The following is a 23,218-nucleotide window of genomic DNA, read 5'->3' as shown; positions in this document are numbered from 1 at the left end:
ACCCCTCCAAGTTGCAAGCAACTTACTTTTGCTTCAAGAGCCTCCTGGAAACTGGATTGGACATGCAGGATCACTAGCTGCCTGCTGAACAGTTAGTAGGTGCTGTACAGTGTGCTGTTGGTCAGTGTGCTAATAGTAAGCACTCAGTGGCCTCAGTGGTCCAGAATCACTTGGAAGATTGCCTTTGCAGAATATGCACATGAAAGACTGAATGGCTTGGTATTCAGCAGCAAGCAGCAGACTGCTAGTGAATGTTCTGAAGATCTTTATCAGATATCAATCTCTCAATCTCTGGCACACTGTGCTCTGTACTCTCACTGTCCTTAAGTGCTTGTAGCCAGAGCTCCTCCTGTGTGATGAGCTGCAGGGCATGGAAACTCTTCTTTGTTGGACTACCTGGGTGAGCGGAAGGGGAAATGCAGTAAATTAAGCCAGGTTGTGAAACCTACATAGCTCAGGAGGTATGGTCACAGTTGTAATACAGGTATCTGGAACCCAGCTTCTGCCTTAGCTTATTCAATGTTTGAAAAGCTTCATCCAATAGATTTCAGCCTCAACTCTTCTACTTGTCCTCTGTTTTGGTGGCACATTGTCTTTTTCATTCTCTTATCAGATATCAAGAACCTTATGAATATTTTCTCAGATAAACCCATCAGTATCCTTTTCTCTTTCTTTTCTCACAAACGCTGCCCCTGGGATAAAATCACCCTGTTCTCTCCTCTGCAGATTCCTAGAACATACATGAGCCCAACTGTATGGCCTGCACTTTTGTCACTTCCTTTGTTAAATGAGGTATAGGATTAGTTTAATTGAAAGTCTTTGAGGGAAAGCACCTTGGGATGTGTAAGTTCTCAAGGTTTAATGCTCTTAATAGCTGATCAGTTAGGCTTGTAATGGCTTTGGACTGACTGACAATAACGTAACCAGTACTGCAAAAATACATGTACAGATTATTGGGAAAAAAAAATGAGATATTTCATGTAAAAACATCTTTACTCTTAGATACCAACACCATTTAAAATACATAATGTTAACTTTTAAAAGGCAAAATTTCCCTTATGAAAAGCATACTTAAAGCCCCTGGCTCATGGCCATTATCCACCTAAGAACAGGCTAGGCTTTAACTGTATGGATAAATTTAACAAAAATAATCTTCACAAGAAAGCATTGCCTTATTTTGCTCCCAAAAGCACAGGCTGCTGAAAATGACACCGTGGAGCAATAAAGCCATTGATACACTTATGCTATAACATCATTTTCTGGGGAGTCAGTTGCTTTAGGGCATGTTTCACAGCATGGCACTACAAAGCACTGGTTACTTTTGGTGATATGAGCATTACATATAAATACATTCAGCATGTAACAAACTCACAAAGATGATAGAGATGTTTGTTCTCCTTTAATATTTTTCCTCTCTTCTTCCTTAGTGTTTCTTCAATGCACTGAGGTGCATTCAATGCTTCTCTTATTACACTATTTGTATTCCTTTCACACAGTAGCCTTAAACACACTGCTTCATTGGTGTCTCTGCCATAGACCAGAGACCAATATTAGGATTTTCCAGGGCTGAAACACCTAATTTAAACTAACTATAGGTGACATCCTCAAAGGGATTCTACGACCCAGGTTTGATATTTGTACTCCCAGTCAATGAAATGCTAAAAGCTGTGGGGGCCTTATATCACACCAAATACTGTGAGCACTCAATCTGCCCTCTCTTCTACAGTACTTTCAGTAGTGGGGGCTTCACCTACTTGTTCTTTGAAGCAAAAAGGAAGGCTTTCTCACAGTTGCCCTGGCAGAGATGATGCCGTTAAAACTGAATGCTCAACACTGAAGAACTATCAAAATCATAAGCTCGGTTTTCATTCCAGTTGCTGCGTTGCTACCATTTGCCCTCTTTCTATCCCAGTGGGCCTTCCAACATCATGTTTCCTGTTTGTCAGAAGACTGAAAGAGAAGCAGCAGTCTTGAACCTGTAAAAGGTAGTCCTCAGCAGTTGCTCTCAAAAGTACTCATATCCACAAGGAAAAACATTTTTAAGTACTTTCATTACCAAGAACCTTAATTATTGCAAAAAAAAAGAAGCAAACAAACAAACAAACAAACAAAAAAACAACAAACAGATGATACCCAGACACTCATTTGGGGAAAATCCCTGCTATTGAAGACGCACATTACTTATTCTTTGGGTAACCCACAGTATGAAGATACCAGGCCACTTCTGCAAAATAACAGGCACTAAGTAAATGTCATTCAATTTTGGCCATAAAATCAAAGTCAGACTGCTCTGTCCTATGACAATTATACACATTCTCCAGGTATGCCAAAACAGATGTGAGTGGCTAGGGAATATTTGAAGAAAAAGTGAAGAACACTTCACTATCTTGCTTGAACTTGCAGTTGTCTTTAGGAAGCTCTTCTATCTGTAGCTGTTTACCCTCTACACTGAGAAAATGCAAAGCACTTTGGGAAATTTCTGATTTACTGGAGATCAGTGGCAAGTTTGTATCACAGGAGTGGAAGAGAGGTCTTTCAGGCTTCAGAAGTTAGCATCATGACCAGGGTTGTAGCGGGCAGCTGGGCTGCAGGCAGTTTGGAGCAGCCCTGCTACCCACTTGTACCAAGTGTTTAGAATACTTGAGTCCCAGTATTTCCGTAAATATAATCATTCCAATTCCTCTTCTGACACTGCTGCTTTCCGTATTTATTATATGTTCTTGTTGAGACTCATTTAATAGTTTTCCTGGGAAGCTTGAGAAATCTGTACAGTGTTACCACAAAGGTTTCAACAGGGTAGTGCTGACCTGTCATCGTTCTATGTTCCACCTATGAGGAAATGTTTATGATCACCTTGATGACTTTGAATCTTTCAGATTTTTACATGAGTCATCCTCCTGAGTTCACAAATTATTATTATTATTTTGTATCTTTTCTACAAATGTAAGATCAAATGCCTCATTTCTAAGAAGCATAGGATATGACAAGGTAGGATTTACTTTCTCATTGGGTAGTAAAAACAATGATAAGAAAATGTCCAGCCAATGTCAATAATTGAACAGTTAGGGGAAAATTAAAATATTATCAAAATTTTAGGTCAGAATAATCAGTCTCAGGTAAGAATAAAAGGTGTGGTTTGAATGACATTCAAATGCTACATTGCTATCAGAAAAGAGTGGGGAAAATGCGCAATAAATATTTTCCCCAGAAACTGAAAGATTAGCTATACTTTTAAGCAAAACTTCATGTGCCAGAATGATTCATTCCTTTTTGCTGTTAAGAGTACATTAATCATTGCAGATACTGGATTTCTGGGGAAGCTAATTAGCAATTAGATTATGTTTTCAATAAATTTTCTTCAAAGTCACATTGGTTTTCTTCCTACTTTTCCAACTCTACACATACATGTTCCAGTGTAATATGTTCTATGGTATTGAACCAGATAAAATGTAGATGACAGTCACAGCTGGTTATTAATATTGATGTTCACCTAATTAAACATCATAACCCTGAGGTACTAATTTATAACATCTTCTGTAAAAATCTAACAGATTTGAATGTATTATCTATATGATAGAAATAAATCATCCTGACAATTCTTCCGTATCCCTTAGTCAATTGAGGAAATTAATTTTCTTAAAAATACATAGTTTCATCCCCACTAATTACCCTTATTCCCTTAAATTAAGAAGACAACCTTCCTTCTGTACTTTTGTGGTATTTCACTGTAGAAATGAGACACATTAATAGTTATTAAAAGGGAATTATAGGACTTAGAATTATAAATAATGTTAGATCCCAGGACTGATGTAGCTCTTCCTCATTAGTAAGTTGTGTCTGATATTAGACAATTGATGTGTTCGCAGAAAAACATTTCCTCTATCTTTAATTTCCTACTCTATAATAAAAGATATCAACTCCAGTGTAACTGGTCATCTATCAGACCTATCCACTTAACTTAAAATTAGGTATGATCCACGATATCCAAAAAGTAACACAGTGCAGCTACAGGGAATGGAAATAGGAGATTGAGAATGCTCCAAGTCGTGATGCAACAGTGTTTATTTTTATTCAAAAGGTTGAGAATGGAAGTTCAGATTTAAGTTAAACATATTTCATTCTGTCTCCATTCCCTGGTGTAACACAACAAAGTCTATAGCGATGTTTCCATCTCCCTCCTCCTCTTCCTATGAATCAATTGTGTTTGTTCACTTATCACCTTCTGAATCATATTTCATTTCAATTTTGAGGCATCAGATGTGATACAGAATAGCTGCTACCTATTTGTTCTAAATTGCTTCTTGCTGCAGATTCTTATTCCTTTCCTGTGTAATTCATATCTGTACTAATCTCAGAGTTTTTCACAAGCCCTGGACTAAATACCAGTCTGCTTGGCTGAGCCTGATCCTCTCAAATACCATCTAAATACAGAGAGCCATTCTGGCCACCTTCTTTCTACGTTCATCTATCTGATTGATAGCTAATTATATTCATTAAGCACATCTCCATTTGGCCTGAAAGTTTAGAAGCGCCTCTGTAGATATGTGACCCTAATACTCTGTGATCATTTTCAGGTAGACAGACACTTAACTTTTCTTTGTTCCCTGAGAAAGAAGGAAAATTAAGTGTGAGCAGAAATATAATTAGCTTCAGCTGCCAGAGATAGGAGATGACAGTTATAGAGATTTGACAGCAAGGACTTCTGTCCCTGCTCCAAAAGCAGTCTGTTTAGGTGATTTTTTTTCCAACCTAATGGTAATCTAATGCATTTTAATGCAATTGGCTCTGGAAGGCTGGATCTGCCTTCTTCTAACAGATGTGACCACTATGATAGTCAGACTTCTTCTATCTGACTTGCTGTCATTATGAACATGTGGAAGACTCTGAGGTTGAAGGTTAATGAGAATTCTAAGCTACATATTAATCAGTTGAATATTTAGTTTACAGAAATTATATTTGAGGATTTCTGGAATGAAAATTCCAGGTGTGAAAGAAATATTTGTCAAGAAAAGTATGTATATGACCACTGTTTTGTTCTGTATGCATGCCCTTTGTCAGTGTAGGAATAAAAGTGATAATCAGATTTCTCAGCTATGATCAAACACACAAAATAATTGTTTTTTTTTAGTAAAACACTTTTTTTCTATTTCAAGACAGAATGAAATAAACAGTTTTTTATTAAAGAAAAAATGCTTTCTCTCACATAGTAGTTCCTCCACACGTACACAGTCCTGAGAATGAATATGTTATTTCAGTAATGTCATTTTCAATCTAAAAATTCAATACGGAACCAGTTCAACTTATAGACCTATGAGTCAGACCACATGCTAACTAGGATAAAATCAAGTTGAATAACAGGCTTGGACATTATGATGCTGAGCATTACAATCATAGACATAGAATAGACATAGAATTGCTTAAGTTGAAGTAGATTTAAAGATCATCAAGCTCTAACCTCCCAGCCATGGGCAGAGCTGCCATTCCCTGGGTTGGGCTGCCTGGGGATGCCACCAGGTCAGGCTGCCTGGGTTGGGCTGCCTGGCCTTGAATACCTTCAGAGCATCTCAGTCTTGAAATTGCCTGGCTCCAGAATGAAATGATTTTAGCATCTTGTTTTTCATTATTTTAGCATCTTGTTTTTTATTATTATACTTCAATATATTCAAGAACTTTGAGGGAAGGTCCAAGATGTCCAAGATGTGATGCAATGTTTAATTTTTTTAAATAAGAAACACATGGATACTCACAGAAATTTAGAGGCAGTTCACTCTCAGTAGTATTTGTATCTTTGAATATTCTCTGAGGAAAGTGCTCTTGCTCATCTCAGAACTGCTTTCATAGAGGAGGAATATGTATTTCCCTTTGAGACACAGACCCAGGAGGAAATATTATCTCTTCTATATTTGTCAGTATTTGTGTATTTTATACATGATATCACAAAAAAAATAGAAACAAAAATTGTCCAGGCACTGTAATCCAGCCTGCCCTCCTGCAGAAATATTTTCCTTAATAAGAGTTCTTCCAGTGTTTCTGCAAGGTAACAGCCGGGGTTTCTCCTCCTGCTCCTCCATCTAAAAGCACACCCACAGAGTGGCACACAGACACAGCTGCACACCTGAGGACTACTCCCAACCCAGGCATTTAGGGCAGCTTTGAAAGGGACTGATGAAATGCTTGATCTGAATCCCCTCAACAGTGACAGATTAAGCAAAGGCACTCTTTATATAACCATTCTGTTCTTGTATTCTTCTTCCCTAGACTTCCCCAGATGAAGAGAATGTAAATTTCCTGAAAGCATTTTGGACACTGAACTGTAATATATTCAGGATTAATGTTTGGGATTTAGAGAGTTAGTTCCCAGTTTAGGTTAGTAATTATATTTTGGATGTAGCCAGTTGAGTCTTTTCTCCTCTTGATATCTTGAAATGAAAGGAAGCCTAACACTACTTAAGGCTTCTGAGAGGATTGCTGTCAAGTCACAGAAAACAGATAGGAAAAACATTTTTACACCTCTAAGAACTCTTTGCTTTATGAACAACACATTTTCAGTAGGTGAGTGCTGAAAATGATAGGGACATGGTATTGATAGCTTAGAAAATGAATCCAGAGCACTGACCAGCTAAACAATAAACACCTAGTATCTTGCATCTGGAATTCATTCTCCCTGTCAAAGTGGCAAGCAGCTCTCTGTACAAAAAAAAAAAAAAATGGGATTACAGCCTATTCTCTTCTCTATCAGAGTATGGGAGTAGGAGGCTTTTGCAAAGACATTTTTAGTAAGCCCACCAGGACAGAATTACAATTATCCATTGTGGGCAGATCAAATGAGAAAATCATCACTGATGCTTCTTTTCTCTGCGACACCTCTTTGGGATCTAGATGGTTATTCCAAGTGCAGAGCTCTAACTGAGTTCAATTACTGCTTCCACACTTTTCCTTGATTGTGCTGGGCATTAAAATATGCACACTAACTTTTTTAACAGTTGATTTTCAGAGGGAGACAAAAAAGGAGCAGGAATGAAAGACAGAAATATTTGTCTCAGAGTCAAAAGCCAGAGTATCATATATAAGTTTCAAATACAGTAGAAGACTCATATCAAATCAGATAACAATTCTATTTTTCCATGAAGAGACATTTTTTCTTTTTTTGTGTAAGAGGCAATTGGGCAAATCTATGATTTAAAAATACAAAGACAGACTGGAATACTGCTGTTAATGGGGAAAGAGGTTAACATGACAAAGAGGCTGAAGGGACCATTCAGTGTTAAAGAGAAAGAATAGAGGAGAGGAGGAGAGAGAAGAGAAGAGGAAAGGCAGATTTTCTGCTAGAAATAAAACAGTTCAGGTAGGGTGTTGCCTTTGCTTCGGCAACCTCTGAATAATGTCCCGTTGTGAAGTGCTCAGACAGCCCCGGCCAAATCACACGCTTTTATGACACCAATGTGGTGAGCGGCAAATGGCACTTATTGCAAGCAACACACTCTTCTTATAGTTGTCCCTTATATCACAGTGCTACCAATCACCCTTGCTACGGTTATCTGTGCCCAATAGACGTGTGGCATGTCTTGTCTTGCCATGTCTCATCATGGTTTCTCATGAGTCAAGGAGCCCCCACAGAGGCTGATGACTGTTACAGCCCCCCTTTCACGTATTAGCTAACCATGCAAGGGGCCCACACAGATTACGCCTGGTTATGCCTGATGACCTTGACAGCCCCTGCTTTACGTATTTGTTGACTACATCTCTAACTTGCGTATTTTGTTAACTACATCTCCCCCTCCCTAAGCTCAAGCAAATCTACTACAACTCGAGAGGACCCTAACCGCGTACATCCTGAAATCCCCGCATTGCGCCTATACATGCCATTGTCCTCTCGGTTAAGCCTTTTGCCCCGTTGCATCGCGATTCGCCAAATAATCCTACCCTAATGTCTTAAACCATACTTATAAATGTAATATACCTATATGCCTATATATAATATGACTGTAAGCATAAAGCATATTAATATTAGACCTAATACAACTATAACTGAATACAAAATAGAGTTAAACAGAGTTAAACATTCCCATCGCATTGGTGGACCATCCCAGAAGCACTTCCCATCAGTGGTGTTCTCCGTCCTTCTTTACTCTCTCTCTAGGACAGATGGATCTCTTCCGTGTCATGGTGAATGGTGATCAAAGTTTTCTGTCCATTATCTCTTACGTGTTTCAGCAACTGGTGCAGGTCATCATGTTGCAAAAGCTTCCTTACCAATGTCCTTCCTTGGTAAGCCAAAGCTTACCCACTTGGAGTAGGTGATAGGTCTTAATCACCGTGTAATTATCCTACAAGAACTGATGTGATGTCACGACACTTAATAATTAAAGCCACATCCTACAATACTAGTAAAGTTATAGACAGAGAGATTAGAGATTAGAGATTAGAGTGATTGCTTCAGTGGCACTATCTATGCCCAATACATACCAACAGTAGGGAATTCTGATTATTGTGCTAACCTGCAAGCTAGTGTGCTACTGTGTAGATTCTTGATGCAGAAACTCTCTTTCTCTACATACGACATAGCTCCCTACATAAAAGTATATTGATCTAAACTCAGTCCAGTCTTTGTCCTTTGCCGCAGTCTGTGTAGTAAGTAAAACTGAAAGGTAATGGTTTTATTCCCCTGGGGTAATCTTTACTTCCTATGCAGTTTCATATCTTCTAAGAATTCACTCAGACGCTTCTAATCAAGATCTGCTGCATATCAGAAACAACTGCAACATTGTCTTTCATGGTTTAGCCTTTACAATTACTGCAGTCACATAAAATGTCATTGGCCTCTTCTGACCCCAGTTTTCGGCAAAACAGTGAGCATAATGCACTAGCTCATAGTCCAAAGAGTTTTGTAAAACTTCAAGTCCCTTACCATAAGTCTGTACCTCAGATCCATTTGGAATTCCTTGGGGTGTTTTTGGGTCAAATTGTTGCTTTCTTGAGTAGTGACTGTTTAAAATAGGTCAAGTAGCTAATATTCCAATGAATCCATTACAAATATGTCAGACCTATAACAAACCTCTGCGAAGTTCTATTTACAGTAGGAAACAAAAAATAACCAAGCTAGGAATATTTTCACTTAAAGAGATCTCAGGAAATGCTTTCTAGTTAGGTTTGCAGCAGTACTTTCACGCCAAGATAGGGTGAGAACTTCCTTTTGAAATGGTCAGTGCCAGATAGAAAATTATGTGAAGACCTAACAATCTTCAGAAATTTAATTCAAATTATCATTTGTAAGGGGTATCTTTTCAGGTTGCCTCTCTTTCCCTGAAGAAAAAAAGTCATGAAACTTCAACTGTCACTGAACAGTGAAAATAGATTTACACAGACTTAATGACAGAGATGACATTTTATGGTAATGATGTCCTGATCGAGTGCTTTCCTGCCTAAGCATTTATAATCAGGCATCTAATCTTTAAATATATATATGATAACATTCAGCGAGCAGTATCTCCAGAAGTTTGGGTGGTTTTTTTTTGTTTGTTTTTGTTTTTTGTTTTTTGTTTTTTGTTTTTTTTTGTAGGGCTGAAATATTCATGTCATTATGTCATTCTTCTAGGTTATGTGTGAGATACTGTGAAAGTAATCTCCAGAAGATGTCTAGTAGATTTTAATGGTTCGAGATAGATAAAGGAGCATTGAGGAGCTTTTCAGAGTATTAGAAATCTTTACTACCAGGAGGGAAACTACAACCATGAAAGTTAGGAAAAGATCTAGGAAGAAGCACTGTAGATTATTGTTTACTCAGAGAGGGTATATTTGAGTTCCAAAGAAAAAAAATCTCAGGGAAATACTCTATGGAGTAGTTGGTTAACACCTGCAAAGAACCTCTGTGGGCTCACATCCAAACTCTCTCATATCCGGTGATTCCTCACGAGTGTTCCTCCATGAACCTTTTAACTATGTGGTGACAAATACAAACAATTGGACTAGTATAAACACTAAATAGTAAAATGAGGTGACATCTCATTAGGAAACCTCAGGTCAACTGTGTGAATACAAATAATCAGAATTTAAATAATGGTGAAGCACTTTACACATCTATATGCAAATTGTCAGAGGATCTTCCAGCTCAGAATATTCTACTAATCCAATTACATGAAACTGATTGCCAATCCAACTCAAGAATGTCAGGATTACTGCTTCATTAAATCTAATGTCTCCCTCAGGACGAAAGTGAGATAGGTTAACAACTCTTACATTTTGGAAGTCCAATAAAAAAATGTGGTGACATCAGCCTTCCATCATAAAAAATGATCAAAAATAATGAGAAATTAAGAAAATATGTACAGTACAGCACAGAATTTTAGGGAGAAACATCAAGGAATTAAAATGTGGATTTCACTTACAAAAGAATCTGTGTTCCAAAAGGTTCCTTGGCACAGCAGCTTAACAGATGTGCTGTAAATAGTTGACTATATTTGTTCCCATAACAACTGAGAAAGTTCATTTTTTTCACATTACAAGGAATGCAATAAATCACTTCTGAATGAGTGAAAAGCAAAAAATGTGGATTTTTTTTTCTTTTTGTCTGTGATTATGTTTTTAGCACATTCTGTCAATGATAGAGATTCCCATTTCAGTGGAAGCCCTGGAAATAATCAGAGATAAGATATAATTACAGTTCATCATGAAAGTACCACAGCAGTGCACATAGAAGTTGGCATGGTTCTTTCATGCATGATGGATAATTTGTCTGACATTGTTAAGACAGGGGCTACTTCAGTTTTGAGCCTGTGCAGTTGCACTGAAACCAGTAGACTTGTGTCAACAAAATGAACAGGAAGAAAGTGTGAGAGGCACCACAATACATATGTAGCATAATGTGCTTTCCTTGTAAACAGCTGGAAATGTCTGGCCTTGGACAAATCAGACAATAAGCAGTTATCCTAAGCAGTTTGTCATAAAAAGCCTTTTTCTGCACTAAGTAAATGAAGCCTTTTTTCTGTGCTAAGTAAACAAAATAAATAAATAAATAAATAAACAAATAAATAAATAAATAAAGTCTTCTATCTCTACTATTCCTCCTTCTCTGGCTGGAAGGAGTCCATTCCAGTTGCCCAAGCTGTCTATCATTTTTACCCATAACACACTTTCAGCTCTCCAGCACTACTAGCTTATTCCTTAATGTTCCATATTCCTTCTTCATATCTTCACATGGACATTCAGGTGGTAGAATTACTGCTGATGATGCCAAATGTGGAATGGATCATGCATGAACTCATCTCTGACAGTCAGTCACTATGAATTCACCTCTGATCTCAAGCATGGAGTTCAACATAAATTTTTGGTAAGTCAGTTCCTCCCTTTGAACTTCTTTCTTGATATGGTGGAGCCATTCTCTATCATCACATATACAGGAAATTGATCAGTGCTGCAGCACTAAGAAAGAAGTCTAAAGCACAAGTGACATGAAACATTAAATAGTGGGCAGATGCAGGCAAATTGCCTCAGTAAGCACTGTGATTGTGTATGATCCCTTCTACCTGCTAATGAATATGCATGTGGAAAATTAGAAATTCGTCTTTTTTAACTACGTTGAGCTTGCATTTGTAATGAATAAATCAGAATGATAAAATTTGAAGTCACCCATCTTTAAGATTTAACAAAAAAGGACAGTTATAATCTGCCCAGGAGCAAATTAGGTTGAGAACAAGAATGTTCCTGAATGTCAGAGGGATGAGATCTATAATATCCAGTAATTGTTAAGGTCTGGGGAATGAAAAAAGGTAGTTTTGAGGTAAGTTTACAAAAGGGATAAAGTTGTCTGCAGCCATAATTTCTGGAATGCTGCTGATTCTGATGCTTCCTTTTAGTCCCACAGACTACTTTGGCAGGTTGTAAAAGAACTACATGTAATTAGCACCAAAAACAATTTAATCTGAGAAGACAAATGCTACCATCAAAAGATAACATGGTAAGAAGAATGACAAGGCCGTTAATAAAACTTTAATGTGAACAGGCAGAATAGAACTGCCACAGCTGTAAATTTTGGCATAAAGTTGAGCATTATTAAAAGAGCAGAGTAAAACTATGCAAACTAAGTTTGTTTCTTCTCTAAGATTTCCTAGCATGAGGATCATAAATAGGTGAGATACTTGAGTCAATAAATACAATATTTGTACATACTTCCAGATTCTACGTAACTCTGGAGGAAGCTAAAGCAAAAATCTTTGATGTTTGAATGCTGATCTTTTCTTAACAGCAACTCTTCTACCACTGATTGCATAATGTACAGCTCCAGCTTTGGCATTGCTCATCTAGTTGCAATGCTAGATTTTCAAACTATATACTTAATTGTGGCACTGGTGGAATCACATGCAAAGCAGTTTTCAAACTAGCACAACCCAGCTAATCTTTTCACCAATCACAATCTTCTTCCTATATAAACTGTATATCTGAATAGCTAAGTGCATGGATTCACTTGTTATCAGGACTGGGTTGAAACAATAGCTGAATTGCAGATGTATCTGTGCCCTGAGTTCAATATCTCATTTTAATTAAATATTTTATAGTTGATACTTTTAACATTATTTTATATACCAATATGAATATCTCTGAATATGATGGCTAAGACAATGAAACAAGGTAGCAACAGTTTTAGATCCTTCTTCAAATTAAAGAAAACAAGGATTTTAACCTGTATCTTGTTAACTGGTTACTTGTTCAAGAAACTAGTCTTAGTTTTAAGCTTGTTTGGGACAAATGAGTGTTAACACGGTGTGGTATATTTCCCTCCAATCTGGAGTCAGAGTCATTTTTAAGACTGAGAAGTTAACAGAGCTTTTTCTCTTCTCTCTGTTAGCGCTCTTGCATTGGACTTCTGGTGGGCCCTGGTTTCAGATGCTAAATCTGTGTAGCAGAACACCTAAGCAAAAGATGTTGCAGTTCTGTGTCTAATAGGCCCTTGCTTCAAGGCTTTTGCCCACAGTTTCATAATGACAAAATTCAGTCTTACCAAATAGAAAGCTATAGGGCTTTCTATTGATGATGAATTTTCTACTCTATACATTTTCTACTCTATGCATGTTCTACTCTATGAATCTTTCTATGAATTTTCTACTCTATACATTTGAGTCTTTCTATAGCCAGGATTTGATCTGCCATATTGAATATTACAGTGGTTTTGCTGTGTAATTTTACACAGCAACATGCATAAAGCAGCTTTCATTGTTAAAATCAACGAGTCATAGAAAAGATCAAAGATTTTTTCCTCAGACTCAGAATCTCAGTGCACCCACACAGCCCCAGTGACACTGTGCAAAGATGCTTTGTTCTAAACCCATCTAACCCAAGTTTAGAAGCAAAATAAATACTGTTATGCAAAGTAATTCTTGAGTAGGGATGATGAACACAGCTAACCCAAGTGCATTGCCTTTGGAAAAATCTAGTGATAAGTCAAGATCATCCCTGGAATCCCTATTTCACGGTGCATTTCATGTGAGATGCTTCTAGAATACTTTAGCCACTGAGTTGATTGGCAGATGAGCTACAAGTAGTATTTATGAGCCTAAAAACTGTAGAGAGCAGTCAGATACGAGCTTTCCAGCCCTGTAACCTCTACCATCTACATTAACTCATTAACTGGGGCTCCTGTCAGTGCATCTCAAGGGTATTTACGTGAGTCTTACCCTCAGGATCATGCTCTGGTCATGCAGTTTTGCATCTTCCATTAAAAATCTCACTACATTTCAGATTTAAATTGACCCACATTATCCCCACACCTTCACCTTTCCTGAAGGTAAAACTTTCCTGGGTTTAAGACAAGTAGCTATTGACCTGGCAGGGAGTAAAAGCACTCTTATGGGAATAATTTTATGTTAGCATATAAATAACTGCAAAATAAAAATAGCAAAGTGCTTGGAACAGCTGCTGGGACTCCTAATTTCCCTTTATTCCTCAAACAAAGGGATTGCCTACTCTAGTGTGACACCTCATTGGTATCTGTTGCTTTCCTGGTTTCTATGCTGTCAGGTTTCACCAACACTGTTTTCTTTAGGAGGAGAGATGGGGAGAGCTTGTGCTCAGGTTAAGCTCAGGAGGCTTTGGCTACATTCTGAGTGATTCTTCAGTGTTCTGTGGAGATGCCCAGTCACTTCATCAGAGAGATTCCTCGTTCTGGCCAAGCACTCTGTTCTGTGATGCCAGAACTGAAAAATCAGCATCACTATTTTCACTTAATGTGTCTCATCAGAACAGGCTGGGCAGGATGGATCAGCAATTTCTCCTATAAAGTCTTGGTGGAAGAGGCTCCCAGTTTAAATGTCCTTAATATTTACCAAAAGAGACATGATGCCCAAAATAGCTAAAGCAGAAAAGGAGATCCTGAAAGCAGGAATTTCAGCCTCAGGTTGATAGAGAAAACTGCTTGATGCAAGAAACTTAGGATTCTTAACAGGAGAAACAGATTCTTCACTGGATCTCCAGGAATATGAGTTTTAATAAGAGAGGTTTTAAAGTAGGCATCTAAACAAGGCAGGCTTCTTAATTTAAGTTTATATCCTTGCAAAATATTAAGTGTAACATGAACATATGGTAAGTCTATTTTTAACATTCAAGTCTACACAGGTTTTCTGCTGTTGATTCATAGTTAATTAGTTTGCAGTTCACCTTTAGATAACACAGCTTATATTTTTATATATTTATTTAGCAAATAAAAACCAAAACACTTGAGCCTTGAAAAAAAAAAAGAAAAAAACCCCACCCAATAACTTTTGAAAGCTTAGGCACAGAGAAATAGATCTTCACATGTTTGTTTAACGTTCTAACCATTGTTCAGAGAAACAACATTGTTCAATCTGGTGAATGACTGGTTAATTTTTATTATGGGGAAAAGAGAAAGAAATTTTCAACATCAATATTTAAAATGAAACTATTGACCTGAACACCTGTTCAGCCTTTTAAATTCTGTTTTTTAAAATTTTCTTTCAAGAGTACTGATTTTCTGTGCATGGCAGGAGTTGGAACAGATGCAGTGAAGCAGAAGCAAGAAGAATCTGTTTGCTCTGATTGCTGGCCAGAGGGCAACGCGGGGTACTTAGAAAGGCTGAGGGCAAAGGAATGCTCTTTCAGACTGATCAAAGTCTGCAAACCACAGAAGTTTTTCTTTCTGCTTGTTTGTTTCCTTTTTTCTGAAGAGTAGAACATAGCAACTTCCTTTCAAATTTACAAGTGTTTACAGTAAGCCAGTGAGAGATTAGGTTTATTTTAAACGCATGCACATTTTGTAGGTAGAATAAAATTGTACATGTGCAAATGAAATAAATGATGTAGTAACAATTTGCATAATTTACATGCAGGCATAAAGAATGAAACTCTAAGTGTTGTATTAAACAGCTTAATGAAAATTTGCATATATAATTACTTTAATTTACATTTTTATAATTAACTGTTCTTTATAACGGCTCAGATCCTGGTTTCTATCTCAGCATCCCAAAGTGCTTTGCAAACATTTTGTGAATTGCCTGTAACAACACTGGAAGGTGAAAAGCTGAAAGAAAATGAACAATTTTGTAATCGCGTGAATCTCTCTGTATTTTTCTTTAAAATTCTTAGTAGATTCCCATTAATCCTTTGACTTTGTGATGAAATCAGTGAGAAGCCCTCTAATCCTAACAGTGCACAGGTTAGGGTCCTCAAATACACTTGTGCAACTGTTAATGAGGATGCACAAATTTGGGATTGAGAAATTATTTGGATAGAGAACAGCTCTGATATCTATCCCTTCCCCAAAGTATGATCATGACACAGACTGTATCCCTAACCCATTCCCTAGCAAGGTGCCACTGTTGTTGGGCTGATGCATATGAAGGGAGGTGAACCACAGCCATGGTATGCAGCCCAACACAGAATGTTTGAAATGCTCCTGTCTTAGAAAGTTATACCTCCATCACAGACAGGGAAACAAGCTGTATTGGAAGAATGGACATAAAATTAGAGCTTTGTTCAGACTTTCATAACTCATAAGAGTGAACAGCAGCATACCTTTCAGCGATGCATACAGTCCCTGCATTTTCATGTTTATAGTATATATGTAGTGCAAAGGATTATTTAATGTTGTCACAGTATATAGAATACCTCTGGTGTATCTCTGGTGTGGGTGACTGTGTAGAAAGCACTCTACCTTGATATTTAAAGTAGCTTTCATCATATAGTATGGGTAAATAGGCAGTAATGATCACAACTTTCCTAAGGAGAGGAGACTGAGAGATAAAGAGGAAATTGGGGTTGCGCTGAATCTGAGTGCAGATATACATTTAAGTTCAAAGGACCCAGGATCTGAAACAAGAAATTACAAGGCCTCTTTCCCCTTTCAGAGTAGAGCAAAGCTTATATGAGTGAAAATGTGAATCACTTAAAAGAACTAGTCAAAGAGACCTCATCAAAGTTCTTAAAAATACATGGTGTGGAAAGTAGCTTATGAGTAGACTATTAGATAAGAGTTAGAAAAAGAAAACAACAGAAAAAAAAGGACAAAATGGAATCTGAATTACACATCAGTCAAAGAATCTTATTTAATTACTTAGAATTTTTATTGAGAACTGACAGTAGAATGTGAATTTTCTGAAATCTCTGAGTTTTTAAAAAATTTCTATGCAGAAATCCACCTGTATTAAAAAAAAAAAAAAAAAATCACAAAAGGGACTTGTGTTGAACTGCCCATTTTGTCTCTTTTACTGAAAACTTATTTCCACGCCTCAGAATTTTTTCTGTGGGAAAAGCTGTTAAAAGCATAGAACATCCTCTGTTTTTGGGGGGTTGGACTCGATGATCTCTGGAGGTCCCTTCCAACCCCTACAATTCTGTGATTCTGTGATTCTGTGAGTAAAAATGTTTTCATAGTATGAAATGATCACTTGGTACTGCTCTTACCAGGTCTTACTGCTGCCACTGTTCAGGTTTTTCAGTAGCACTACATACTTTACATGCAAGGGACTTCTTGCTTGTGCTCCAGGACCTCATGATCTTAAAATCAAGCAAACAAACAAAGATATCCTGAGAAACTAAGGCAGATAAAAGAACAAAAAGAAAGGAAAAATGAAAAAACAAAAACAGCCATGGAATTCTTTGCCAGGGGAGGAATAATGATATGTTAAGGCAACCCCTTAGCAACCCCTTAAACATTTTGTGTTTGATTAAGAACATTAATACTGCCAGTGTCCCATACCAGCATTGTTGCTTTCCTCTCCAGATGTCTGCAGTGCTTTTTTTTACCTTCCCTTCATAGACAAGCAGGAAACCAATATGCAAATTAGAACTGAATGACTGAATAACTACTTTCTGTATGTCCCAAGGAGAAATTCAGTTTTTTGAGCAGAATCAGATAAGCATGTTTGGAGATCAGCTGAGAAACATCTTACCCTCCACAAAAGCTAAGAAGACATATGTGGCTGTGGACAATGAGAGGCTAAATCTCTACTTTCTTCTGAACAACTCTCAAAGGGAAGGGGGCAAACTGCTGTGTGGGAGGATGAGCAAGAAGGAGCAGGACACTGAGTAAGACTTGCCATAGGTCACTGGTTTCCATTAAGTGCACAGTGGTAATTGGAGGCCTTATGACTAGACATCTGCTTAATGATCTACAATTAACTGCTCCCATTTGTTCTTAAAGACACTATGATATGCCACACTAGTAAGCCAAAATACAACAATAGAATCATAGAATCATAGAATCACATGGTTGGAAACGACCTACAAGATCATCCAGTCCAACCGTCTCCTCATCACCATTGCCACCACTAGTACTAAACCACATCACGTAGCTCCTCATCCAGATGCCTCTTGAACACTGCCAGGGACAGCGACTCCACCACCTCTCTGGGCAGCCATTCCAGTGCCTGACCACTCTCTGAGAGAAAAAGTTCTTCCTTATGTCCAACCTGAACCTCCTCTGATACAACTTGCTGCCATTACCCTGTGTCCTGCTCATTGCCTGGGAATACATACAATGGTATGGATATGGCTTTTATGGCAGATGATTAAAGGATGACTTTACTGTTCAGGTGCTCTGTTGAGGAAAACAAGCACAGCCTGATAGGAGTTGAGGTAAACAATTACGTTCTTTGTTCTAAGCTTTAAGGGATGGAAAACTCCCACACTAAGAGTAAAATGAGTTTTAAACATAGATGGAATTACTGCCAGTGGTTATTATGCATGTGTTTGCATGATAGGCAGAGGAACACTTATAACTTTTCCTACCATTTTACCCTTCTGATAAGTCCCAGTTCACAGAAGGGAAAAGAATATGGGAAGATGAGAACAGTAGGAGAATGCTTTAGATATTATTATTAGTGATATTTCATTTGCAGAATCTAAGCATACTAATCACTTCTTCAAGATCTCCAGACCTATAGTCTTCTAACTCCTGTAGAAGAACAATAACATTTAGGAGTTTATCTCTTAGTGTACACAGAAAACATTTGAGTACTCTTCTTCTTCACTTTATACCAATGATATAATTGGATATGTACAACACAAAAATGCCTGTGAAAAAAATGTGGTAGAAAGTACTAGTGCTTCATTTCAGAGTATTCTTAGTCTTTAAAAAAAGAGAAAGAAGGAAGGAAGGAAGGAAGGAAGGAAGGAAGGAAGGAAGGAAGGAAGGAAGGAAGGAAGGAAGGAAGGAAGGAAGGAAGGAAGGAAGGAAGGAAGGAAGGAAGGAAGGAAGGAAGGAAGGAAGGAAGGAAGGAAGGAAGGAAGGAAGGAAGGAAGGAAGGAAGGAAGGAAGGAAGGAAGGAGGGAAGGAGGGAAGGAGGGAAGGAGGGAAGGAGGGAAGGAGGGAAGGAGGGAAGGAGGGAAGGAGGGAAGGAGGGAAGGAAGGAAGGAAGGAAGGAAGGAAGGAAGGAAGGAAGGAAGGAAGGAAGGAAGGAAGGAAGGAAGGAAGGAAGGAAGGTAGGAAGGAAGGAAGGAAGGAAGGAAGGAAGGAAGGAAGGAAGGAAGGAAGGAAGGAAGGAAGGAAGGAAGGAAGGAAGGAAGGAAGGAAGGAAGGAAGGAAGGAAGGAAGGAAGGAAGGAAGGAAGGAAGGAAGGAAGGAAGGAAGGAAGGAAGGAAGGAAGGAAGGAAGGAAGGAAGGAAGGAAGGAAGGAAGGAAGGAAGGAAGGAAGGAAGGAAGGAAGGAAGGAAGGAAGGAAGGAAGGAAGGAAGGAAAGTTGTTGATGCCAGAAATGGCCATACAATTTGAAATTAAAAGGGAAATTGATGAAAGAGAAGTATTTGTGTGAAAATTTCCATTATAAATGTTCTCATTTTTCATCTTCTTTTTCCTTATATTTTTCACAAAGGCTGACACAGTCATAACCCTCAGCAATTCTGACTGTAAGAGAACATAGGGAACAAAGATTTCTCTCAGAAGTGAAATAAATACAAGTGCCATTGCCATCATTTGAAGCACAAGTATACTTCCACAGATTTCTTTTATTTTCCCTCCAAACTCCTTTATTATCCCCTTGAATTCCATGAACTATTACCCAGTCATATTGTCAGCAGATGTCATCTTTTACTTGAGGCCATTTCACAGTATTTGGAATTCCTGAGAAATTGCCCTGAAAAGGTAAATTCTCATTTGCCCTTTGAAAAGAACATCTACTTAAAGAGGAATCTATAGAAGGTGTCAAAAGGCATGCAATGTATGCGGCAATTACAAGCCAGATTCTTACAGAAGATTCTCAGGAAATGAAGAAGGAATGCACCTTGCTAAAAAGGATTTACCAGGATCTCCCAGTTAAGCCATCTGTAACTCTTTGGACTCAGTGCATTACTGCCTCTAACAGTACAAAGCTCACGCATGATCCAATAGCTAAAGACTATGCAAGACCTATTAGCAGCTTCTTGTGATATTGTTGACAGGACATGTACTTGACAATCAAAGATTCGGTTTTGTAATTGTTATTTTTATCACTACTTAGGCTTAAATTCTGAGCTATTTCCTAAAGTTAGTGAACTATTCAAGCTTTTTCTATCAAAATATTGCCAGAAAAGTGGAACTGATTCTGATAATCCAATAATTCTCTTTCTCATTTATGGCTTGGTATGTCTAAGTTCGATCTTTTCATGTATTTGGTAGAACTTGAACTTGTATTTTCTCAAATGTCTGGGAGTTCTGTTTTTAAGTATAGACATGATATAGCTCATATCAGAACTGGCTGAGGTTGACTGTTTAATCAGCATGAAAATAAGGACTGGTATGATTTTTCATGCTGCACAAAAGCTTCTGGTTAAAGCCAATCTCTGGGAGGCAATACTCTCAGGAATTTAATTTCAGCACCAATTAAAAAAAAAAAAAAAGTTACAGATGTATGGGAACAATATTTTACATATTGAAGATAAGATCCTTTTTTGCAGCTTGACGGTGAACAAGACAGTTTCTGGTATTACAAATGTTAGTATTACTGCCAACAGAATCTGTTTCCCACCACTATTCTGGCTCCAGTAATTCTTGCCATTAATCTCCCACTGGTTAAAGTAGATTCTTCTCAACTCTTTTCCAACTCAGTTTTATCTATCTATTTCATGACTGTTACCTCTGAACTGGATGTCTTTGAAAGAGCAACATAGTCTTGTCACAGATGTCGTATCTCATGATAAAAGAGATAAAACCATAAATCTGAAAACCTTGTCATCTGAGGGCATTTTTTTTTCAGACAAAATTTCTCCCCCTGCCCCAATCCCCTCACCAAATAAAATAAATAAATAAAAAGTAAAATCAGCTCCCTCGGCTCCTCAGGCACCTGTAAATACAAGCATCAAGTGGAGGTTCATACTTTACAGAGAACATATTATACGAATAAAAATTAAGGCATCATATTCCTGGTTTCAGCACAGTTTGTTAGTCAGATGCTGACAAACCATACTGGGGTATTTTCTGTACAACTGGGAGGAGACTGAGACAAAAATATGTCTCACTCAAAGAGTCAATAGTTGAATGTAGAAAAATTCCCCTTTATGACACATGTATGTGTCACATCATTGCTATGTCAAAGGCATGTGTAAAGACATGGAAAAAATACTGGGACTAAGAAACTATTGACAAACATATGCTTTTTTTTTCCTTCTGTTCTTTTTCTGTCACAGGAAACACAAAACTCTTAAAATGGCACAGTAAAAAAAAATTTATATAAACCACTTTGCATAAAATGAAATTCAGATCTGTCTAAGACTCAAGATCATATAAGGAAGAAAGCAACAGCAGCTGTCAGAGTCTTTCTATGCCAAAATGCATGTTGAGCTGGAGAGTAAAAAGATGCTGAAAAAGAAAATGAGCAGTACAAATCTAAAACCAGAACTGTACTCTAGGAAATTCTATTTTGAACTGAGGGACAGATTAGGCAGTGATAAAAGCATAGAAATATCAACTGGAAATTGGAATTGAAGAAAAAATAGCAGCATTTGGGGGCAGTGTGTTTGAAGTTATAGCAAACACAACTGGACTGAAGTGGAGAGGGAGCAAAAACTGCAGAACTGAAGAAGTATTATTCCTTTGGGAAATATAAAAGAACATGAGGAGGAAAATTCCTGAATGCTAATTCCAGTGAAATATTGGAAGGAGGAGAAGGAAAAGAGCAAGAAATAACAGAAAACCACTGTGAGGAAATACAGGTATAGGGTTTGTGGTTGCTCCCTCCCCCTCCCCCTCCCCTCCCCTCCCCTCCCGTCCCCTCCCCTCTCCTCCCCCTCCCCTTCCCCTCCTCCTCCCCCTCCCCTTCCCCTTCCCCTCCCCCTCCCCTTCCCCTTCCCCTTTCCCCTTCCCCTTCCCCTTCCCCTTCCCCTTCCCCTTCCCCTCCCCCTCCCCCTCCCCCTCCCCCTTCCCTTCCCTTCCCTTCCCTTCCCTTCCCTTCCCTTCCCTTCCCTTCCCTTCCCTTCCCTTCCCTTCCCTTCCCTTCCCTTCCCTTCCCTTCCCTTCCCTTCCCTTGCCTTCCCTTGCCTTGCCTTGCCTTGCCTTGCCTTGCCTTTTCTTAAGATTTAGCAGTATTTGAAGCTTTTCTGCGATGAATGAGCAAAAGTGATAAACACTGGTATTAATTTCACTTACCACCACCACCACCGTGGTTCAAAGATTGCTTGAAATGAAGCATAAGTGACCCTCCGCAGTCCTGAGGAAAAGAAAAGGGAGCTAAAAATAAAAGACAGCAAACAAGCAGGAGGGAAGGAGGAAGGGGAGAAGGGGAAGATAATCGTTACACAGTTACTACAGAAGATTTCTTGGACTTGGTTACAAATGTTGCCCTGATTTGTTGGACTTGTCCATCGTCAGTTGAAGTGGTAACAAAGTACATGGAGGATACAACAAGTTGTATAAATCGAATAAAACATGGAATCATACAAGGTACAAACACAAGAGTTGCAACAACACACAGTAGATAAAATAGACAAACTATCTGTCTGAACAGTTCATACAAGCCCTCTCATGGTCCCATTTTCTTACATATAATCTCAAAAGTCTCCACTGGTTTTTCAGATAAACTTTGATATCAGAAATAAGAGTAGAAATCAGGAGCTGAAAAAAGCAAGCAAGAGGTGATAAACACATAACAGATGCTAAAAAGCACCTGACGTCATTACCCTAGTGAAACCAACAGGGCTGTGCAGTAAGTCTGTAGAACGCAAGACCTCTCATTAAAAACACAAAAGCATTAGAAAGCCAAGACTAACACCATTTTCTCTAGAGGTGAAGGTCATTTGAAATGTAACTGTGAAGGATAGAACAAGACAGCAGAGCAAAATGAAGAACAGTGTAGGCTCAGGAATAAAATATCAGTGCAAACCAGATGTCACAATCAACTTTTGGGAGTATTCTCTACTTCTTTGATTCAACACGAACATTCTTGACTAATGATAATTATTGTCTCTTTTTCCTTTCAGACTTTTATTACAAGTTCTAAAACTATTCAGGGTTATAGCCTGTTACCGCTAGAAAATGGTGGTATGAAATACGACATAGCTTGGCTCAACAAAACACACTGGGGGGTTAGGGAATCAACAAAAAAAAAAAGCAGTTAAATGTGGAATATGAGGCAGAAATGGTTATACAGGTAACCCAGCAAATTGTAAGTCATAGTTTAATTTGAAGTATACTAAAATAAAGACCTTTCAATTTTCAATCTCTGAGGAGAACTCAGCTATTTTATTCTCTTACAAAGAAAATAACTGTAGAGACAGGAGATACATCTATATATATATATATATA

The 23,218-nt window shown here is 38.1% G+C and overlaps 1 long non-coding RNA gene across 1 annotated transcript; it reads right to left on the bottom strand.

The window, feature by feature from the left end:
- Positions 1–14,548: 14,548 nt before the first annotated feature.
- On the bottom strand, positions 14,549–22,154 carry LOC128073441 (uncharacterized). The gene is made up of 3 exons (XR_008202710.1): positions 22,064–22,154; positions 16,909–17,001; positions 14,549–15,526 (listed from the first exon to the last, which is right to left on the bottom strand). It is a non-coding gene; the product is annotated as an uncharacterized LOC128073441 (long non-coding RNA).
- Positions 22,155–23,218: the final 1,064 nt, after the last annotated feature.

The sequence above is a fragment of the Tympanuchus pallidicinctus genome, unplaced genomic scaffold (genome assembly GCF_026119805.1).
Source record: "Tympanuchus pallidicinctus isolate F22 unplaced genomic scaffold, pur_lepc_1.0 scaffold8, whole genome shotgun sequence".
NCBI classification, from domain to species: Eukaryota; Metazoa; Chordata; class Aves; order Galliformes; family Phasianidae; genus Tympanuchus; species Tympanuchus pallidicinctus.
Note: the sequence above shows the minus strand (reverse complement) of the source record. Positions and strands in the feature narration are given on the sequence as shown.